This window comes from Carcharhinus amblyrhynchos, chromosome 11, assembly GCF_965287045.1.
Source record: "Carcharhinus amblyrhynchos chromosome 11, sCarAmb.v2.hapA, whole genome shotgun sequence".
NCBI classification, from domain to species: domain Eukaryota; kingdom Metazoa; phylum Chordata; class Chondrichthyes; order Carcharhiniformes; family Carcharhinidae; genus Carcharhinus; species Carcharhinus amblyrhynchos.
The window spans coordinates 60,735,714-60,757,914 of record NC_137334.1 but is presented as its reverse complement, the minus strand read 5'-3'; the positions used below and the strand labels follow the sequence as shown (position 1 = coordinate 60,757,914).

At 45.8% G+C, this 22,201-nt stretch overlaps 1 protein-coding gene across 1 annotated transcript in view; it reads left to right on the top strand.

Moving 5' to 3' along the window:
* Window positions 1-5,630: 5,630 nt before the first annotated feature.
* Window positions 5,631-22,201, top strand: part of LOC145350177 (retinol dehydrogenase 7-like) — a 37,654-nt gene continuing 21,083 nt past the window's right edge. Inside the window, exon 1 of the mRNA XM_080199220.1 lies at window positions 5,631-5,732. The gene's annotated coding sequence lies outside the window, so the exon portion shown is untranslated. The remainder of the gene's footprint in view (window positions 5,733-22,201) is intronic.

Sequence of the window (22,201 nt, the reverse complement as noted above, 5' to 3'; positions counted from 1 at the left end):
AATCCAAAGGCATTTTACTCCTATGCCAGGAACAAAAGGATGGTTAGAGGAAAAATCAGTCCTCTCTGGGACAGAGGAGGGGAACTGTGCTTAGAGTCTGAGGGAATGGGGGAGGTCCTGAATGAATATCTTGTGTCGGTATTTACGAAGGAGAGGGGCTTGATGTCCGGTACTGTCTTGGAGGGAGCTGTAGACCAGTTGAAGGAACTATCCATTACGAGGGAGGAAGTGTTCGGGCTTTTAGGTAGCATTAAAACTGATAAATCTCCGGGGCCTGATGTCATTTATCCTAGGCTGCTTAGGGAGGCGAGAGATGAAATTGCTGGGTCTCTGACGCAAATCTTTGTCTCTTCTTTAGACACAGGTGAGGTCCCAGAGGACTGGAGGATAGCGAACGTGATACCGTTGTTTAAAAAGGGTAGTAGGGATAACCCTGGTAACTATACGCCGGTGAGTCTGACGTCAGTGGTAGGGAAGTTGATGGAGAGGATTCTTAGGGATAGGATGTATAAGCATTTAGAGCATTGCGATCTGATTAGGGATACGCACCACAGCTTTGTTAAGGGGAAGTCTTGCCTTACGAATCTGGGAGAACTTTTTGAGGAGGTGACAAAAACGGTCGACAAAGGATGAGCCGTTGATGTTGTCTAAATGGATTTCAGTAAGGCGTTTGACAAAGTCCCTCATGGTAGGTTGGTTGAAAAGGTTAAGGTTCATAGAATACAAGGACAGGTATCTAGATGGATTGATAACTGGATTGGTAATAGGAGACAGAGAGTAGTAGTGGAAGTGTGTTTTTCTAGCTGGAGGTCTGTCACTAGTGGTGTGCCTCAGTGCTCAGTACTGGGACCTCTTCTATTTGTCATATACATAAATGACTTGGAAGAGGGAGTATGTGGTGTGATCAGCAAGTTTGCAGATGACACTAAGATGGCTGGACTGGCAGACACTGAGGAGCAGTGTCAGGCAATACAACAGGATGTAGATAGGCTGGTATATTGGGCAGATAAATGGCAGATGGAATTTAATCCTGATAAATGTGAGGTGATGCATTTTAGGAGAAATAACGTAGGGGGGAGTTATGATAAAGGGTAGACCTATAAAGAGTATAGAAACGCAGAGGGACCTGGGGGTGCAAGTGCACAAGTCTTTGAAGGTGGCAGTACAAGTGGAGAAGGTTGTGAAGAACGCTTATGGTATGTTAGCCTTTATAGGAAGGGGTATAGAGTACAAGAGCTGGAGTCTAATGTTGCAGTTGTATAGAATGTTGTTTAGGCCGCATTTGGAGTACTGCATCCCATTCTGGTCGCCTTACTACCGGAAAGATGTGGAGACCCTGGAGAGAGTGCAGAGGAGGTTTACCAGGATGTTGCCTGGTATGGAAGGACTGGGTTATGAGGAAAGATTGGGCAAATTGGGGCTGTTTTCCCTAGAAAGACGGAGACTGAGGGGAGATCTAATAGAGGTATATAAGATTATGAAGGGTATAGATAAACAGTGGTAAACTTTTTCCTAGATTGGAAACATACATTATGAGGGGCCACGGGCTTAGGGTGAGGGGGGCGAGGTATAATTCGGATGTTAGGGGGAGATTTTTCACACAGAAGGTAGTGGGGGTATGGAATGCTCTGCCAAGCAAGGTGGTGGAGGCAGGCACGCTGGAGTTGTTTAAGAGTTACTTAGGCACATGAGTGGGATGGAGATGGAGGGATATAGGAAACTGTTTTAAATAAGGTTCAGGAGCCTTGGGACATCCCTGGGAATCAATTGATTCCTACGGACCTTCCAACATATTTTCTGGCTCACTTGTTTTACTTTTAAGCTTCTGGGGATTCCCTTGAATGTTTGTATAAGGATGTGCATGGTACTGATGTTTTGCTCTTTTAATCCACAGGTGCTTCGGTCTGCCTTGTTGTCCAACAAAGGGCATACACGCGATGGGTTGTACGAGGGCTACTCTTGGATGTTTCGAGAGTAACCTAGTACTTTACATCGTTATTGTATGCTTAAACTGGACCAGATGCTGGGCAACACGACAGCTCAGTGACTATCACTGTTTGCTGTGCAGATACATGGATTTGGGCCAGTGTCTGCGGGAGTTTGCGCATTCTCCCCGTGCTTGCGTGGGTTTTCTCTGGGTGCTCCGGCTTCCTCCCACACCCCAAAGATATGCTCTTAGGCTGATTGGTGTAACAAATTGTCCCTAAATTAATCTTCCCTCAATGTGGAATACCATAAGCATAGAAGGGTCATGGGTGGAGAGGGAACTCATAATGTTAAAATGGCAGTGCAGGCTCGTTGGGCCGAAGGGCCTGTTGCCCGTGCTGTGTTGTTCTTTGTTCTTTGACTTGAGTCTTGTTGGATAGGCTTTGGTGAGTCAGGAGGTGAGTTACTCACTGCAGTATTCCTAGTCTCTGACCTGCTTTTGCAGCCACTGTTTTTATGTGATGAGTCCAGTTGAGTTTCTGGTCAATGGTAACCCCAAGGACAGTTGGGGTTTCTGTGACAGTAACACCATTGAATGATGGTCATTGCCTGGCATTTGTATGGCACCAATGTTACTTGCCACTTGTCAGCCCAAGCCTGGATATTGTCCAGATCTTGTTGCATTTGAACATAAACTGCTTCAGTATTGGAGGAGTCACGAGTGGTATGAACATTGTGCAATCATTGGCAAACTTCCCACCTTCTGAATATATGACAGAGGGAAGGTCATTGATGAGGCAGCTGAAGATTGTTGGGCCTAGGACACTACTGCAGAGATATCATGGAGCTGAGATGACTGACCCTCCACTGCCATACTCGGTTGAATGTGGCCTTGATATCAAGGGCTGTTACTCTCACCTCACCTCTGGAATTCAGCTCTTTCGTCCATCCATGTTTGAACCAAGGTTGTAATGAGGTCAGGAGCTGAGTGACCCTGGTGAACCCAAACTGGGCATCACTGAGCAGGTTAGTGCTGAGCAGGTGCTGCTTGATAACACTGTTGATGACTCCTTCCATCACTTTACTGATGATCGAGAATAGACTGGGCAGTAATTGGCCAGATTGCTTTTTGCGTACAGACATACCTGGGCAATTTTTCACATTGTTGTATAGATGCCAGTGTTGTAACTGTATTGGAAGAGCTTGGCTCGGGGACAGGCAAGTTCTGGAGCAGAAGTCTTCAATACTACTGCCAAAATGTTATCAGGACCCACTGCCTGTGCAGTATCCAGTACTTCCGACCATTTTTTGATAGACTGCCATCTGAGATGCTGGGGACCACTGGAGGAGGCCAAGACAGATCATCTACTAAGCACTTTTGGCTGAAGATTGCTGCGAATGCTTCAGCCTTTTCTTTTGCACTGATGTGCTGGGCTCCTCCATCATTGAGGACTGGGATATTTGTGGAGCCTCTTCCTCCAGTGAATTGTTTAATTGTCCACTCCATGATTGGATGTGGAAGAACTGCAGAGCTTAGATCTGCTCTGTTGGATGTGGTATCGCTTAGCTCTGTCTATCACTTGCTGTTTTTGCTGTTTGGGTTGTAAGTAGTCCTGTTTGGTAACTTCACCAGTTTGACACCTCATTCTTAGGTAGCCCTGGTGCTGCTTCTGGCATGCCCGCCTTCACTTTTCATTGAATCAGGATTGATCCCCTGACTTTATGGTAATGGACTAAAACATAAAAGATCTTGAGTGTTTTTGACTGGATAGATGTAGAACTAAGGGATCATCCATTTAAAATAAAGGTTAGGTGTGATGATACTATGCTTTTAAGAAAAGTTTTTGTATCATGTTTCTTGGTATGTTTAAAATTAGTTCTGGTTTACCTGGTGTCAATCTGTCTGCAAACTAGGCAGCTCCACTCTGAGACTGCAGGAGAATAATTGATCCTAGATAATGGGGTATTTGTTTTAACCTCAACAAATGCAGTTTTATTTATTTTTGGGTTTTCCCCTGGGGCTTTAGAGTAGGATTTAATTAAGTTGATTGACAAGAGAGAATCATGTGAATAGGTGGAGTTAAGCTTACCGGGAAAAGCAGGCAGTTTCTGCTTGGGTCTGAGAGGAGCAAGAGGTGTTTTTCCCTCTTTCCTTCTCTGGAAGCTGCTGTTTGAGTGTTGGAAGACAGGTGTCTCTCTGTATCTCACCCAGGGGTGTTCAAAGGCTCGAAGATCGTTAACAAGTAAAAAAGCATAACAACATAAGAACATAAGAAATAGGAGCAGGAGTAGGCCATCCAGCCCTTCGAGCCTGCCCCGCCATTCAATAAGATCATGGCTGATCTGTCGTGGCTCAGTTCCACTTTCCCGCCCTCTCCCCGTAACCCTTAATCCCCTCTCTTATCAAAAACCCATCAACCCACGTCTTAAAAATATTTAGCGAGGCAGCCTCCACCACTTCAACGGGCAGAGAATTCCAGAGATTCACCACCCTTTGAGTGAAGAAGTTCCTCCTCAACTCCGTTCTAAACCGCCCCCCTTTTATCTTGAGGCTGTGCCCCCTAGTCCTACTGTCTTTTTTGAGCGGGAAGAGTCTTTCCACCTCTATCCTATCCATCCCATTCATCATCTTATACGTCTCAATGAGATCTCCCCTCATTCTTCTAAACTCTAATGAGTACAAGCCCAGTTTATTCAGCCTCTCCTCATAGCTCAATCCCCTCAACTCCGGTATCAGCCTAGTAAACCTCCTCTGCACTCCCTCCAAGGCCAAAATATCTTTGCGCAGGTGCGGCGCCCAAAACTGCACACAGTACTCCAGCTGCGGCCTCACCAATGCCCTATACAGCTGCAGCAAGACCTCCCTACTTTTATATTCAATCCCCCTCGCTATGAAGGCCAGCATCCCATTCGCCTTCCTGACCACCTGCTGCACCTGCAAGCTGGGTTTTTGCGACGCATGCACAAGGACCCCGAGGTCCCTCTGCACCGTCGCCTGCTGCAGTTTTTCGCCCCGTAAGTAATAGTCCTTCCTACCATTCTTCCTACCAAAGTGGACCACCTCACACTTGCCAACATTAAATTCCATTTGCCATTTCCTGGCCCATTCGCCCAGCCTATCTAGATCCTTCTGCAGACTCTCCACACCCTCCGCCCAATTTGCCGTTCCCCCAGTCTTGGTGTCATCAGCAAATTTCGACACCCTACACTCGGTTCCCTCCTCCAGATCATCTATATAAATGGTAAAAAGCTGAGGCCCCAGGTCTCTGAAACTAACTGTGAATTGCACGTTTAGTGCAACACAGACCCATTAATGTGCATCATGCCTCCGGTGGAAGTTGCAGTCAGTTTCAGAAAAGTGGTTGTGGTGAATGCAGACAGTTCACAGTCAAAGCCCTGCCCCCCACCCCCTACAAATTCCAAGCCTTCAGGATTTTCCAAATGCCCTGTTTTGTAGCTCCCTAACAATTAACTTCTCATGTTTTCTCTGCTTGAGTGAAAAAATGGTCCTCAAGTCATTTTTCAAGTTCTAAAAATGTGATGAAGTATTCTAAAACATCTGTGCGAATCGGCTGCAAGACTGTAACTACAGCTGTTGTTTGAGGAAGTCTAATTTAGTCTCTGCTAACCGAATTGATGATTTCAATGGGTGGAGTTTGCTCCTGTGTCACTTGATTGGCTCTGCTAGGGAACAGACTTTCTGGCAGCTTTGAGCTGTACGAAGTTCATTCGCATCCAACCAAGTTTGAAACAAGCTGGGGAGAAGAACACAGTTGCACCACCCCTCAGTTTTCAGGCATTTAAAGGTACAATGTTTGCTGCATATTAGCATTGAATGTCGCCACAAACTATTTAAGATTAAGATTAACTATTTATTGCATGAATACTAAAGGAGAAACAAGTTAAAGCTTGCCTGCTAAAATCCTCCCTTGTTTGCTTTTAAATTGTGGCCATCTTGTCCTTCTTATTCCACTACTGGAAATACTTTTAAGGAGGTGTTTTCTAATAGGAGTATAGTTGCGGTGCAGTTGAAAGCAAATGCATTGCAAACATTGGAAGGCATTGTATGTTCTTCCCCATGGTGAACTTTGAGAGAGAAAGCACTCAATTGGGTGAGATGATGCTAATTAAAGGAGTGCCACCACCTTCCGTCCGCCTGCTTGAACAAGCCCGTGATGTGGATATGCTGGCTGGGGTAAACACAGTAAAAATTCTGACAACACCAGATTTAAGTCCAACCGATTTATTTGATAGTAAACTCACAAGCTTTCAGGGTTAGTCTCTTCGTTGGGTGAATGGAGAGTTCTGGCCTCAGACAGAGCACATAAAGCACAGACAGTTTACAGATTACTGATTAGAATGTGAATCTTTACACCTAACCTGCTGTTCAAGTCTTAAAGTGGCCGACAATGTGAGTGGAAGGAGCACTGACCACAGGTTAAAGAGATGTGTATTTCTCCAGACAGTACAGTAGGTGAGGTTTTGCAAACCCAGGCAAGTCACGGGGGTTACAGATAGTGCGACATGAACCCAAGATCCCTGTTGAGACCGTCCTCGTGTGTGTGGAACTTGGCTATCAGTCTCTGTTCAGCGACTCTGCGCTGTCGTGTGTCATGAAGGCCGCCTTGGAGAATGCTTACCCGAAGGTCAGAGGCTGAATGCCCGTGACCACTGAAGTGTTCGCCAATAGGAAGGGAACAGTCTTGCCTGGTGATTGTCGAGCGATGTTCATTCATCCATTGTCGTAGCGTCTGCATGGTCTCCCCAATGTACCATGCTTCGGGACATCCTTTCTTGCAACGTATCAGGACGTTGAGCAGAGACTGATAGTGTCGTGGTTCCCCAGGACGACAACTAACTCTAGCCAATCGAAATGGAGAGTCTGAGCCTTGATCCTCCAAGCAGTAGACTTTATTCTCCAGTACAAGACAATAAAGCCGGGATGTCCGGAACAATCCAACGAACCGTTCGCTTACAGTCTTTTTATGCTCACTGCAGCTCCATACCCTGAGATCCCTTATCTCATCCTCAAGGTTGACCTCTTTTAGCCACTATTGTTTCTGGGCCTGCCACTTGTCTACCATGTTTGAGATTGGTCCTAATTAACGCATCATTTACTTCTTGAAACCATTGTGGTTGCAACCTTTGTCCTTATCCAAACAGTTCTGCTTATACAACAATCGTGGTTTAGCTGACTCAGGCCGAATAGTAAAGAAAACATATTTACTTCATTCTTTCTTTCTAGTCATAATCATATTATGAGTTGGGTAATTGGACAATACCCATTGTTCCTCAAGGTGGTTACTGTTTACATTCATTGATTATATGTGATTACTATACTGATTACATTAGGTAACATACATTGATTATATTGGTTATATTTGAGTAACATCACATTTCAACGTACGAGTTTTAATTACAAGTTTCAGTTGATGAGAGTAAATTCTCTCATAATAGCCAAGTTCCGCACGCATGAGGACGGTCTCAACAAGGATCTTGGGTTCATGTCGCACTATCTGTAACCCCCGTGACTTGCCTGGGTTTGCAAAACCTCACTTACTGTACTGTCTGGTGAAATACACATCTCTTTAATCTGTGATCAGTGCTGCTTCCACTCACATTGTCGGCCACTTTAAGACTTGAACAGCGGGTTAGGTGTAAAGATTCGCATTCTAATCAGTAATCTGTAAACTGTCTGTGCTTGATATGCTCTGTCTGAGGCCAGAACTCTCCATTCACCTGACGAAGGGACTAACCCCAAAAGCTTGTGAGTTTACTATCAAATAAATCGGTTGGACTTAAACCTGGTGTTGTCAGAATTTTTACTGTGAATAAGCCCATGACAGGAAGACCCATGGACGACTGTCCTGTCCTGCTGTCAACTGGGCAGGCAATTAATTCTGCTGTTGCTATTGGTATTATTTTTACAAGGAATCGTGAGAGCATATCTGGAGTACTGTGTGCAGTATTGATCACTTTAATTAAGGACTTGGATTTAAGCATTGGAAGCAGTTTGCAGAATGTTTCCTCGACAAATACTGGGAATGAGTGAGCAGCCTTACAAAGAAAATTTGGACAGGCCAGGCTTGTATATGCTGGAGTTTGGAAGAGTAAGAGGTGACTTGACCTTTCTTTCATTCGTGGGACCTTTCAGTTGTGGGACACGGGCATCGCTGGCTGGCCAGCATTTATTGCCCATCTCTAATTGTCCTTGAGAAGGTGGTGGTGAGCTGCTTTCTTGAATCACTGCAGTCCATGTTCTGTGAGTTGACCTACAATGCCATTAGGGAGAGAATTCCAGGATTTTGATCCAGCGACTGTGAAAAAAGGGCAATATATTTCCAAATCAGGATGCAAGAACGTTCAAGCGGTTATTGGATAGGCACATGGAATACAGGGAATGGGATAGCTTGATCTTGGGTTTGGACATGGCTTGGCACAACATCAAGGGCCAAAGAGCCTGTACTGTGCTGTACTGTTCTATGTTCTATGGGAGAGTAACTTGCAGGTGGAGATGGTCCCATGTATCTGCTGCCCTTGGCTTTCAAGATGAAAGTGGCTGTGGGTTTGGAAGGTGCAGTCTAAGGATCTTTGGTGATTTGCTGCAGTGCATCTTGTAGATAGTACACACTGCTGCTGTTCATCATTGGTGGTGGAGGGAGTGGATGTTTGTGGATGTGGCGCCAATCATTTGGGCAGCTTTGTTCTGGATGATGTCAAGCTTTCTGAGTGTTGTTGGAGCTGCACCTATCAAGGCAAGTGGGGAGTATTCCATCTCACTCTGACTTTGGAGTAAGTTTGGATGAGAGGAAAATTCCCCAGGAGAAGAAGGATCCGAGTGGGCCTGGAGGTCTGGAGTGCGTCTGTTTTAATGCGAGGAGCGTGACAGGTAAAACGGATGAACTTAAGGCCTTAATGTTCACGGGGAATTTAGGTGTGGTGGCAGTGACAGAGACGTAGTTAAAGGAAGGGCAGCACTGGCAGCTAAATATTCCTGGGTATAAGTGTTTTAGGCGTGACAGAGGAGGGTCGAAAAGAGGTGGGGGAGTGGCGTTGTTAGTTAGGGAGCACATCACAGCGGTGCAGAGGGAGGATAATATAGAGGAGTAAGGAATTGAGTCGCTGTGGGTGGAGTTGAGGAATAGGAAGAGAGCAATTACTATGTTAGGGGTGTATTACAGACCACCCAACAGCCCGCAGGCAGTAGAAGAAGGTATACGCAGAGACATTTTGGATAGGTGCGGGAAGAATAGGGTTGTTGTAGTGGGAGATTTTAATCTCCCTGGGGTGGATTGGAAGGTGCCTAGAGCTGGGGGTTCGGACAAGGAGGAATTTGTAAAATGTGTACTGGAAGGGTCCTTGGAGCAGTATGTAGATAGCCCGACTAGGGAGGGGGCTATACTGGATTTAGTTCTGGGTAATGAGCCAGATCAGGTGAGGTTGCAGTAGGTGAACACGTGGCTAACAGTGACCACAACTCTGCCTACTTTAGGATATTAATGGAAAAAGATGAGTGCTGTCCCAAGGGGAGGATGCTAAATTGGGGGAAGGCTAGGTACAGCTGGATTAGGCAGGAACTTAGGGATACAGACTGGGAGAGGCTGTTTGAGGGCAAGTCCACGTTCGGCATGTGGGAGTCTTTTAAGGGAAAACTGAAATGGTTGCAGGAAAGACACGTGTGGGTTAAGAGGAAGGATGGGAAAGGTAGAATTAGGGAGCCATGGATTACCAGGGATATTGAGGACTTGGTCGGGAAGAAACGAGAGGCGTATGTTAGGTCTAAGCAACTGGGAATGGAGAGAGTATTGGAGGAATACAGAGACAGTAGGAGGGAGCTCAAATGGGGAGTTAGAAGGGCAAAAAAGGGGCATGAAATGGCTTTGGCAGACAGGATTAAGGTAAATCCAAAGGCATTTTACTCCTATGCCAGGAACAAAAGGATGGTTAGAGGAAAAATCAGTCCTCTCTGGGACAGAGGAGGGGAACTGTGCTTAGAGTCTGAGGGAATGGGGGAGGTCCTGAATGAATATCTTGTGTCGGTATTTACGAAGGAGAGGGGCTTGATGTCCGGTACTGTCTTGGAGGGAGCTGTAGACCAGTTGAAGGAACTATCCATTACGAGGGAGGAAGTGTTCGGGCTTTTAGGTAGCATTAAAACTGATAAATCTCCGGGGCCTGATGTCATTTATCCTAGGCTGCTTAGGGAGGCGAGAGATGAAATTGCTGGGTCTCTGACGCAAATCTTTGTCTCTTCTTTAGACACAGGTGAGGTCCCAGAGGACTGGAGGATAGCGAACGTGATACCGTTGTTTAAAAAGGGTAGTAGGGATAACCCTGGTAACTATACGCCGGTGAGTTTGACGTCAGTGGTAGGGAAGTTGATGGAGAGGATTCTTAGGGATAGGATGTATAAGCATTTAGAGCATTGCGATCTGATTAGGGATACGCACCACAGCTTTGTTAAGGGGAAGTCTTGCCTTACGAATCTGGGAGAACTTTTTGAGGAGGTGACAAAAACGGTCGACAAAGGATGAGCCGTTGATGTTGTCTAAATGGATTTCAGTAAGGCGTTTGACAAAGTCCCTCATGGTAGGTTGGTTGAAAAGGTTAAGGTTCATAGAATACAAGGACAGGTATCTAGATGGATTGATAACTGGATTGGTAATAGGAGACAGAGAGTAGTAGTGGAAGTGTGTTTTTCTAGCTGGAGGTCTGTCACTAGTGGTGTGCCTCAGTGCTCAGTACTGGGACCTCTTCTATTTGTCATATACATAAATGACTTGGAAGAGGGAGTATGTGGTGTGATCAGCAAGTTTGCAGATGACACTAAGATGGCTGGACTGGCAGACACTGAGGAGCAGTGTCAGGCAATACAACAGGATGTAGATAGGCTGGTATATTGGGCAGATAAATGGCAGATGGAATTTAATCCTGATAAATGTGAGGTGATGCATTTTAGGAGAAATAACGTAGGGGGGAGTTATGATAAAGGGTAGACCTATAAAGAGTATAGAAACGCAGAGGGACCTGGGGGTGCAAGTGCACAAGTCTTTGAAGGTGGCAGTACAAGTGGAGAAGGTTGTGAAGAACGCTTATGGTATGTTAGCCTTTATAGGAAGGGGTATAGAGTACAAGAGCTGGAGTCTAATGTTGCAGTTGTATAGAATGTTGTTTAGGCCGCATTTGGAGTACTGCATCCCATTCTGGTCGCCTTACTACCGGAAAGATGTGGAGACCCTGGAGAGAGTGCAGAGGAGGTTTACCAGGATGTTGCCTGGTATGGAAGGACTGGGTTATGAGGAAAGATTGGGCAAATTGGGGCTGTTTTCCCTTGAAAGACGGAGACTGAGGGGAGATCTAATAGAGGTATATAAGATTATGAAGGGTATAGATAAACAGTGGTAAACTTTTTCCTAGATTGGAAACATACATTATGAGGGGCCACGGGCTTAGGGTGAGGGGGGCGAGGTATAATTCGGATGTTAGGGGGAGATTTTTCACACAGAAGGTAGTGGGGGTATGGAATGCTCTGCCAAGCAAGGTGGTGGAGGCAGGCACGCTGGAGTTGTTTAAGAGTTACTTAGGCACATGAGTGGGATGGAGATGGAGGGATATAGGAAACTGTTTTAAATAAGGTTCAGGAGCCTTGGGACATCCCTGGGAATCAATTGATTCCTACGGACCTTCCAACATATTTTCTGGCTCACTTGTTTTACTTTTAAGCTTCTGGGGATTCCCTTGAATGTTTGTATAAGGATGTGCATGGTACTGATGTTTTTCTCTTTTAATCCACAGGTGCTTCGGTCTGCCTTGTTGTCCAACAAAGGGCATACACGCGATGGGTTGTACGAGGGCTACTCTTGGATGTTTCGAGAGTAACCTAGTACTTTACATCATTATTGTATGCTTAAACTGGACCAGATGCTGGGCAACACGACAGCTCAGTGACTATCACTGTTTGCTGTGCAGATACATGGATTTGGGCCAGTGTCTGCGGGAGTTTGCGCATTCTCCCCGTGCTTGCGTGGGTTTTCTCTGGGTGCTCCGGCTTCCTCCCACACCCCAAAGATATGCTCTTAGGCTGATTGGTGTAACAAATTGTCCCTAAATTAATCTTCCCTCAATGTGGAATACCATAAGCATAGAAGGGTCATGGGTGGAGAGGGAACTCATAATGTTAAAATGGCAGTGCAGGCTCGTTGGGCCGAAGGGCCTGTTGCCCGTGCTGTGTTGTTCTTTGTTCTTTGACTTGAGTCTTGTTGGATAGGCTTTGGTGAGTCAGGAGGTGAGTTACTCACTGCAGTATTCCTAGTCTCTGACCTGCTTTTGCAGCCACTGTTTTTATGTGATGAGTCCAGTTGAGTTTCTGGTCAATGGTAACCCCAAGGACAGTTGGGGTTTCTGTGACAGTAACACCATTGAATGATGGTCATTACCTGGCATTTGTATGGCACCAATGTTACTTGCCACTTGTCAGCCCAAGCCTGGATATTGTCCAGATCTTGTTGCATTTGAACATAAACTGCTTCAGTATTGGAGGAGTCACGAGTGGTATGAACATTGTGCAATCATTGGCAAACTTCCCACCTTCTGAATATATGACAGAGGGAAGGTCATTGATGAGGCAGCTGAAGATTGTTGGGCCTAGGACACTACTGCAGAGATATCATGGAGCTGAGATGACTGACCCTCCACTGCCATACTCGGTTGAATGTGGCCTTGATATCAAGGGCTGTTACTCTCACCTCACCTCTGGAATTCAGCTCTTTCGTCCATCCATGTTTGAACCAAGGTTGTAATGAGGTCAGGAGCTGAGTGACCCTGGTGAACCCAAACTGGGCATCACTGAGCAGGTTAGTGCTGAGCAGGTGCTGCTTGATAACACTGTTGATGACTCCTTCCATCACTTTACTGATGATCGAGAATAGACTGGGCAGTAATTGGCCAGATTGCTTTTTGCGTACAGACATACCTGGGCAATTTTTCACATTGTTGAATAGATGCCAGTGTTGTAACTGTATTGGAAGAGCTTGGCTCGGGGACAGGCAAGTTCTGGAGCAGAAGTCTTCAATACTACTGCCAAAATGTTATCAGGACCCACTGCCTGTGCAGTATCCAGTACTTCCGACCATTTTTTGATAGACTGCCATCTGAGATGCTGGGGACCACTGGAGGAGGCCAAGACAGATCATCTACTAAGCACTTTTGGCTGAAGATTGCTGCGAATGCTTCAGCCTTTTCTTTTGCACTGATGTGCTGGGCTCCTCCATCATTGAGGACTGGGATATTTGTGGAGCCTCTTCCTCCAGTGAATTGTTTAATTGTCCACTCCATGATTGGATGTGGAAGAACTGCAGAGCTTAGATCTGCTCTGTTGGATGTGGTATCGCTTAGCTCTGTCTATCACTTGCTGTTTTTGCTGTTTGGGTTGTAAGTAGTCCTGTTTGGTAACTTCACCAGTTTGACACCTCATTCTTAGGTAGCCCTGGTGCTGCTTCTGGCATGCCCGCCTTCACTTTTCATTGAATCAGGATTGATCCCCTGACTTTATGGTAATGGACTAAAACATAAAAGATCTTGAGTGTTTTTGACTGGATAGATGTAGAACTAAGGGATCATCCATTTAAAATAGAGGTTAGGTGTGATGATACTATGCTTTTAAGAAAAGTTTTTGTATCATGTTTCTTGGTATGTTTAAAATTAGTTCTGGTTTACCTGGTGTCAATCTGTCTGCAAACTAGGCAGCTCCACGCTGAGACTGCAGGAGAATAATTGATCCTAGATAATGGGGCATTTGTTTTAACCTCAACAAATGCAGTTTTATTTATTTTTGGGTCTTCCCCTGGGGCTTTAGAGTAGGATTTAATTAAGTTGATTGACAAGAGAGAATCATGTGAATAGGTGAAGTTAAGCTTACCGGGAAAAGCAGGCAGTTTCTGCTTGGGTCTGAGAGGAGCAAGAGGTGTTTTTCCCTCTTTCCTTCTCTGGAAGCTGCTGTTTGAGTGTTGGAAGACAGGTGTCTCTCTGTATCTCACCCAGGGGTGTTCAAAGGCTCGAAGATCGTTAACAAGTAAAAAAGCATAAGAACATAAGAACATAAGAAATAGGAGCAGGAGTAGGCCATCTAGCCCTTCGAGCCTGCCCCGCCATTCAATAAGATCATGGCTGATCTGTCGCTGCTCAGTTCCACTTTCCCGCCCTCTCCCCGTAACCCTTAATCCCCTCTCTTATCAAAAACCCATCAACCCGCGTCTTAAAAATATTTAGCGAGGCAGCCTCCACCACTTCAACGGGCAGAGAATTCCAGAGATTCACCACCCTTTGAGTGAAGAAGTTCCTCCTCAACTCCGTTCTAAACCGCCCCCCTTTTATCTTGAGGCTGTGCCCCCTAGTCCTACTGTCTTTTTTGAGCGGGAAGAGTCTTTCCACCTCTATCCTATCCATCCCATTCATCATCTTATACGTCTCAATGAGATCTCCCCTCATTCTTCTAAACTCTAACGAGTACAAGCCCAGTTTATTCAGCCTCTCCTCATAACTCAACCCCCTCAACTCCGGTATCAGCCTAGTAAACCTCCTCTGCACTCCCTCCAAGGCCAAAATATCTTTGCGCAGGTGCGGCGCCCAAAACTGCACACAGTACTCCAGCTGCGGCCTCACCAATGCCCTATACAGCTGCAGCAAGACCTCCCTACTTTTATATTCAATCCCCCTCGCTATGAAGGCCAGCATCCCATTCGCCTTCCTGACCACCTGCTGCACCTGCAAGCTGGGTTTTTGCGACTCATGTACAAGGACCCCGAGGGCCCTCTGCACCGTCGCCTGCTGCAGTTTTTCGCCCCGTAAGTAATAGTCCTTCCTACCATTCTTCCTACCAAAGTGGACCACCTCACACTTGCCAACATTAAATTCCATTTGCCATTTCCTGGCCCATTCGCTCAGCCTATCTAGATCCTTCTGCAGACTCTCCACACCCTCCGCACAATTTGCCGTTCCCCCAATCTTGGTGTCATCAGCAAATTTCGACACCCTACACTCGGTTCCCTCCTCCAGATCATCTATATAAATGGTAAAAAGCTGAGGCCCCAGCACCGACCCCTGGGGCACTCCACTAGTCACCATCCACCAATCCGAATAGCACCCGTTGACCCCCACTCTCTGCCTCCTATTTGACAACCAATCCTCTATCCACGCTAACACCCTACCCCCAACTCCATGTCCCTTGACCTTCTGCAATAACCTCTTGTGAGGTACTTTGTCAAACGCCTTCTGAAAATCTAGAAAGACCACATCCACCGGCTCTCCTCTATCCACCGCCCTAGACACATCCTCATAGAACTCCAGTAAATTTGTCAGACACGACTTCCCTTTCATGAAACCGTGCTGCGTCTGCTCTATCAAGCAATTCCCTTCAAGATGCCTCGCAATTTCCTCCTTAATGACAGATTCTAACATTTTACCTACCACAGACGTTAAACTAACCGGCCTATAATTCCCCGCCTTTTGCCTGGCACCCTTCTTAAACAACGGCGTAACATTAGCCGTTTTCCAATCATCCGGCACTTCCCCGGAATCCAGCGACATCTGGAAAATAACCACCAAGGCATCCACTATAACCTCCGCCATTTCTTTCAGAACCCTCGGATGCATTCCATCCGGTCCTGGGGACTTGTCCACAATCAGCCCCTCCAGTCTGTTGAGCACTGCCTCTCTAGTAACAGTAATGTCATTAAGACCCTCCAGTCCTACCACCTTTCCATCGCTAACACCCGGCAAATTATTCACGTCCTCCTCCGTGAAGACAGCAACAAAAAAGTTATTCAATACCTTAGCCATATCCTCATCCCCTACCACTAGGTCCCCTTTCTCATCCTCTAAAGGACCAACATTCACCCTAACCAGCCTCTTCCTTTTTATATATTTATAAAAACTCTTGCTATCCTTTTTTATATTAAGCGCTAGCCCAGCTTCATAGTTTCTGCTACCCTTCTTTATCAACTTCTTTGTCAATCTTTGCTGACATTTAAACCTCTCCCAATCCTCTTCTCGCCCACTACTCTTAGCTACTCTAAATTCCTCCGCTTTCAACATGAAAGTCTGTGTTATTTGCTAACTGATTTTGAAGAGGAATATAAAGAATATTGCTTAACTTGGAACTAATAGGATAGTTCAGCAGTTAAGAATCATATCTTATCATCTTTAAGTATTTCAGCTGGTAAAAGTTAAGTTAATTCATTCATTATAATTAAATTGTATTGTTAAAGTTGGTTTCAATAAGAGCTTCCTAGTTATCAATAGAATCACACCTGGAATGAAACAGTTTATCCTTACACTATTACCAAAATAAAAAAAAAGTTTAGGTCTGGTCTAACTTCATAGAGTACCTTGGGGTTTCTGATCTGGTCCCTAACAGAGGTGAAATTCTTTCACAGAGGGTCTTGCACCTTTGGAACTCTGTCCCTGAAAAGCAGTCTGAATATTTTTAAGGCAGATGTGGATAGATTATTGGTATTCAATAGGGCGATGGGTCAGTGGGAATCAAATTTGAGATCACTGTCAGATTAGTCATGACTGTATTAAGTGGCGGAATATGTTTGAGAGTCTGAAAGACCTACTTCTTCCACTTGTTCGGATGTAACCCAGTGGCAGGAGGATCTGTCACTGCACAGGAAGTATGACATGTAAATTTCTAAATCTGTGTTGGTTGCTTGTGGTGCGCCAGGGAGATCAAAGTATCAGTCAAAGAATCTGGCCTCACTGAAAGCCACCTACTGCCCACGCTGCCAAATCCTCCCCTACAATGCCCACTCTGAGAACCCCCTCCCCCACAATCCCAAGTCTGAGAAACCCTTCCCCCACAATCCCCACTCTGAAACCCCCTCTCCCACAATCCCTGCTCTGAAACCCCCTCTCCCACAATCCCTGCTCTGAAACCCCCTCTCCCATAATCCCCGCTCTGAAACCCCCTCTCCCACAATCCCCACTCTGAAACCCCCTCTCCCATAATCCCCACTCTAAAACCCCCTCTCCCACAATCCCTGCTCTGAGAAACCCCTCCCCCACAATCCCCGCTCTGAAACCCCCTCTCCCACAATCCCCGCTCTGAAACCCCCTCTCCCATAATCCCCACTCTAAAACCCCCTCTCCCACAATCCCTGCTCTGAAACCCCCTCTCCCACAATCCCTGCTCTGAAACCCCCTCTCCCACAATCCCTGCTCTGAGAAACCCCTCTCCCATAATCCCCACTCTAAAACCCCCTCTCCCACAATCCCTGCTCTGAAACCCCCTCTCCCACAATCCCTGCTCTGAGAAACCCCTCCCCCACAATCCCCGCTCTGAAACCCCCTCTCCCACAATCCCCACTCTAAAACCCCCTCTCCCACAATCCCCGCTCTGAAACCCCCTCTCCCATAATCCCCGCTCTGAAACCCCCTCTCCCATAATCCCCACTCTAAAACCCCCTCTCCCACAATCCCCGCTCTGAAACCCCCTCTCCCACAATCCCCGCTCTGAAACCCCCTCTCCCACAATCCCTGCTCTGAAACCCCCTCCCCCACAATCCCCACTCTGAAAAACCCCTCCCCCACAATCCCCACTCTAAAACCCCCTCTCCCACAATCCCTGCTCTGAGAAACCCCTCCCCCACAATCCCTGCTCTGAGAAACCCCTCCCCCACAATCCCCACTCTGAGAAACCCCTTCCCCACAATCCCTGCTCTGAAAAACCCCTCCCCCACAATCCCCACTCTGAGAAACCCCTCCTCCACAATCCCCGCTCTGAAACCCCCTCTCCCACAATCCACACTCTGAAAAAACCCTCCCCCACAATCCCCGCTCTGAGAAACCCCTTCCCCACAATCCCCGCTCTGAGAAACCCCTCCCCCACAATCTCCGCTCTGAGAAACCCCTTCCCCACAATCCCCGCTCTGAGAAACCCCTTCCCCACAATCCCCGCTCTGAGAAACCCCTCCCCAACAATCCCTGCTCTGAGAAACCCCTCCCCCACAATTCCCATTCTGAGAAACCCCTCCTCCACAATGCCCACTCTGAGAAACCCCTCTCTCACAATGCCCACTCTGAGAACCCCCTCCCCCACAATCCCCACTCTGAGAAACCCCCTCCCCCACAATCCCCGCTCTGAGAAACCCCTTCCCCACAATCCCCGCTCTGAATCCCCCTCCCCCACAATCCCCACTCTGAAAAACCCATCCAAATCTCTCAATCCCTGCTCTGAGAAACCCTTTCCCCAAAGCCCTACTCTGAGGAGTCCCCTCCCCACAATCCCCACTCTGAGAAAACCTTACGGCCTGGGTTTCTCAGAGATCTGGGCCTCTGTTGGCAGTCGTTGCAGCAGCAGTTACCATCTCCCCAGTGGCACTGCTGAGCAAATGAGCTATGAGTTTTTGATGGGCTGGCAACTCTCAGCCTGCAGGACTTTCTGCTTTTGCAATCCTGATGGTGAACTTGCAATTATCATTGGTACACAATATTGGCAAAGCTTCCCGGATGAAGCAGTGAGGACCTCTTGCTGATTCTCCAGTCGGCAGCTGAGACTCCCTTCATCTATTAACCTCCCAATTCCCATTGGGTGCATTTCCCCCAATTTTCTGACTTCCCCTGTTTCAATAATGTTCAGCATTCCGAGTATAGATTGGGTCATATGCTGGCCATGTAGAGATCTGTGGTGCATATGGAGGGAGAGAGGAAAATCATGAATCTATGACCTCTGATTGCTAAGCCTCCTCACAATAGCAACAGTTTCTCCATACTTGTTTTATTTAAACCATCGCAGTCATTGAATGCCTCCACTCTGTTTCCTGTGGTGTTCCTCAGGACTCAGTACTAGGGCCCCTTCCTCTTTGTGATATATAATAATGATTTGGAAATTTGCAGACAACTCATAAATTGGCTGGGTGGTTGATATTGAGAAAGGAAGCTGTAGACTGTTGGAGGATAATCAATGGAATGGTCAGATGGGCAAAAAAATGGCAAATAGAATTCAACCTGAAGAAGTGTGAGGTGATCTATTTGAAGAGGTAAAATAAGGCCTCAATTATTCACAATTAATGGGAGAATGCTGTGAGGTATAAAGGTAGCAAAGGCACCTGGAGTGAATGTCCATGAATTCCGAAGCAGAAACTTGAGTGTTTATTATTTACAACTCAGAACAGGTTGAACCTCCTTGTGGTGCTGCTCCCCTGATACATCAGTCCCGCCATATCTGGAATCAGCCTGGTAAACCTTCGCTGCACTCCCTCAAGAGCAAAAACATCCTTCCTCAGAAAAGGAGACCAAAACTGCACACAATATTCTCAGTGTGGCCTCACCAAGGCTCTGTATAATTGCAACAACAGTAAGAAGTCTCACAACACCAGATTAAAGTCCAACAGGTTTATTTGGTAGCAAAAGCCACTAGCCACTAGCTACCAAATAAACGTGTTGGACTTTAACCTGGTATTGTGAGACATCTTAGTGTGTTTACCCCAGTCCAACACTGGCATCTCCACATCATAGTTGCAACAACACATCCCTGCTCCTGCACTTGAAACCTCTCGCAATTAAGGCCAACATACCATTTGCCCTCTTTACCGCCTGCTGCACCTGCATGCTTACCTTCAGTGACTGATGTACAAGCACTCCCAGGTCTTGCTGCACACTCCCCTCTCCCAATTTACAGCCATTCAGGTAGTAACCTGGCTTCTTGATTTGCCTCCAAAGTGAATAACCTCACATTTATCCAAATTATATTGCATCTGCCACTGATCTGACCACTCATCCATCCTGTCCAGATCATGCAGAAGGATCTCTGCATCCTCATCACACCCCCCCTTGCCCCAACGCCCCCACACCCATCTTGGTATCATCTGCAAACTTTGAGATGTTACATTTTGTTCCTTCATCCAAAGCATTAATATATATTATGAATAGCTAGGGCCCCAGCACCGATCGTGGTGGCACCCCACTAGTTACTGCCTGCTAATTTGAAAATGCCCCATTAATTCCTACTCTTTGTTTCCTCTCTGCCTACAAGTTTTCTATCCATTGCAATACAATTCCCTAATCCCATGCATTTTAATCTTGCATGATAATCTTTTATGCAGGCCTGTTTTCTGTGCCGTGCTGTTCTTTGTTCTTTTTTGTTTGTTCTTTGACGTGATGGACTGAATGGCCTACTTCTGCTCCAACGTTTTACGATCTTATAAGTATGTTTTTGTGATCAATCTTATGGAATTATCCCTGAGCACATTCACTGATCTAGACAGCGCTACTAATAAAGCAGCCAAAAATATTCTTCATTTTCCTAAGGATATTGTGGATGATGTTTACATTTTAAGGCAAGAAAGGATGGTCTTGGATTACCCACATTAGAATCACAAATCTGTCTTGCCATTCTGAAGAAGTATGAATCATTAAAGTTAACATTCGACCCAAAATATCAGCTTACTTTTAATACTGTGGAGAAGACTTTGGTGAAAAGAGCAACCAGATTTATAAACTCAACATTATTAAATAAATTGCAGCCAATTCCCTTCAGAGTGGCTTCATTAACATGCCACCCACTCCTGGAATAATAAACCGCCAAAAGAAGGAAATATCTTTAAACAGGCGTGATTGTGAATTTAAGAAATGGGCTGCACGGAATTATCAGGGCTTTGGCACTTTGCATTTTTACAATGATAGTGTATCAAACCATTGGCTTCATTTAAATAGTTTTAAGCAGTTTTTTACTCATTAGGAGAGAAACAATGTTTCGAGTCTTTAAAAGGACACAAAAAATTGGCTCAAACTCTCTGGCCATTCACGCCCTGCCGCTGGCAGTGACGACGGCGCTCAGCCAAATCTCCGGTCACCGCAGTAGGACTAGAAAATGCCGTTGTGGAGAAGACTTAGATGAAATGCTTGCAAGCATTTTAAAACACTTTCAGTAGAACTCCTGTTCAGACATAGTGGGCAAGATTTTACAGCCTCGCTCAGGCGAGACCAGGAATTAATGCCCAAGGTCAATGAAGAGTTCCGTTGTCAGACCCTCGCCTGCTCTGATTTGGGAGGGGAGGGGGAGTTCCGGCCAGTATTTAGTCTGTCATCTCCGAGGCATTAAACACAACACTCATCTTTTCCCTATCTCTGTAAGCATCTCTAGTCCTACAGTCTCCTCCAATCTGAGCTTTTGTACTAGAATAATACCGTACCATTATTTTTGTTTAATGTAATGTGATAGAAGGCAGCTCACTTCCTGATATCAATAAGTGCTTCTTCTCACTGAGACTTTGTAAGTATGGCCATAGAGTTGAAGTAGCTTGCAGGCACTGAGCCTTGGATCCATCAACGTCACAACCAACATGATTATTCAATCCTAAGCAAGTGCTAACCAACCCAGGACTGTCCAACCTGTGAGATTACAAAACTAAGCTGGTTGAAACACAATAAAAGTAAAGAGGAATAAACGAGAGTGCCAACATAGGAGTAGGAAACAGTTGTCTCAATGATCAGCTCTAGACTACCTTCAGGCATTGAGATCCAGGGTTAGTGTCATCCAGAATTTTTTAAAAATTCATTGGACATGGGTGTCGCTGGCAAGGCCAGAATTTATTGCCCATCCCTCATTGCCCATGAACTGAGTGGCTTGTGAGGCCATTTCAGAGGGCAGTTAAGAGTCAACCACATTTGCTGTGGATCTGGAGTCACATGTAGACCACTGGCAGATTTCATTCCCTTAATTTGTGAACGAGATAGCTTTTTTTTTACAACAGACAACAATGATTTCATGGTTATCATTAGATTTTCAATTTTAGTTTTTCAATCAAATTCAAATTTCACTGTCTACTGTGGTGAGATTTGAATCTAAGTCCTCTGAGCATAACCCTGGGTCTCAACAGCACTATGCCACCACCTCCCATAATAAACTGGGCATATAACATATTACATTCCAAGTATGGTCAATCATCTTAGTCATTCCAAAATGTCTCAAACATTTGAAGGAAAATATTGTGAATGCTGGAAAAATATCTGAGCCCAGAACTGCAATCTAGTCCACAAAGTGAGGGTACTCACAGAGGTGTCTGCCAAAGGCCCCACGTCCTCTTGAAAAAAAGATACTCAACATTTCTTTAAGCTCTCTTGGGTGTAGCATAACTAATGCTATAGAAGCACTGGAGCTGAGCTTCTGGGATTCTTGTTTCACTGTCAGTAAAGCAATTACGAACATCAAACCAGATTATGAGGATTGAGTCATTCATCAATATTACAGATATCATTTTGTGTACAGCATGTTCTT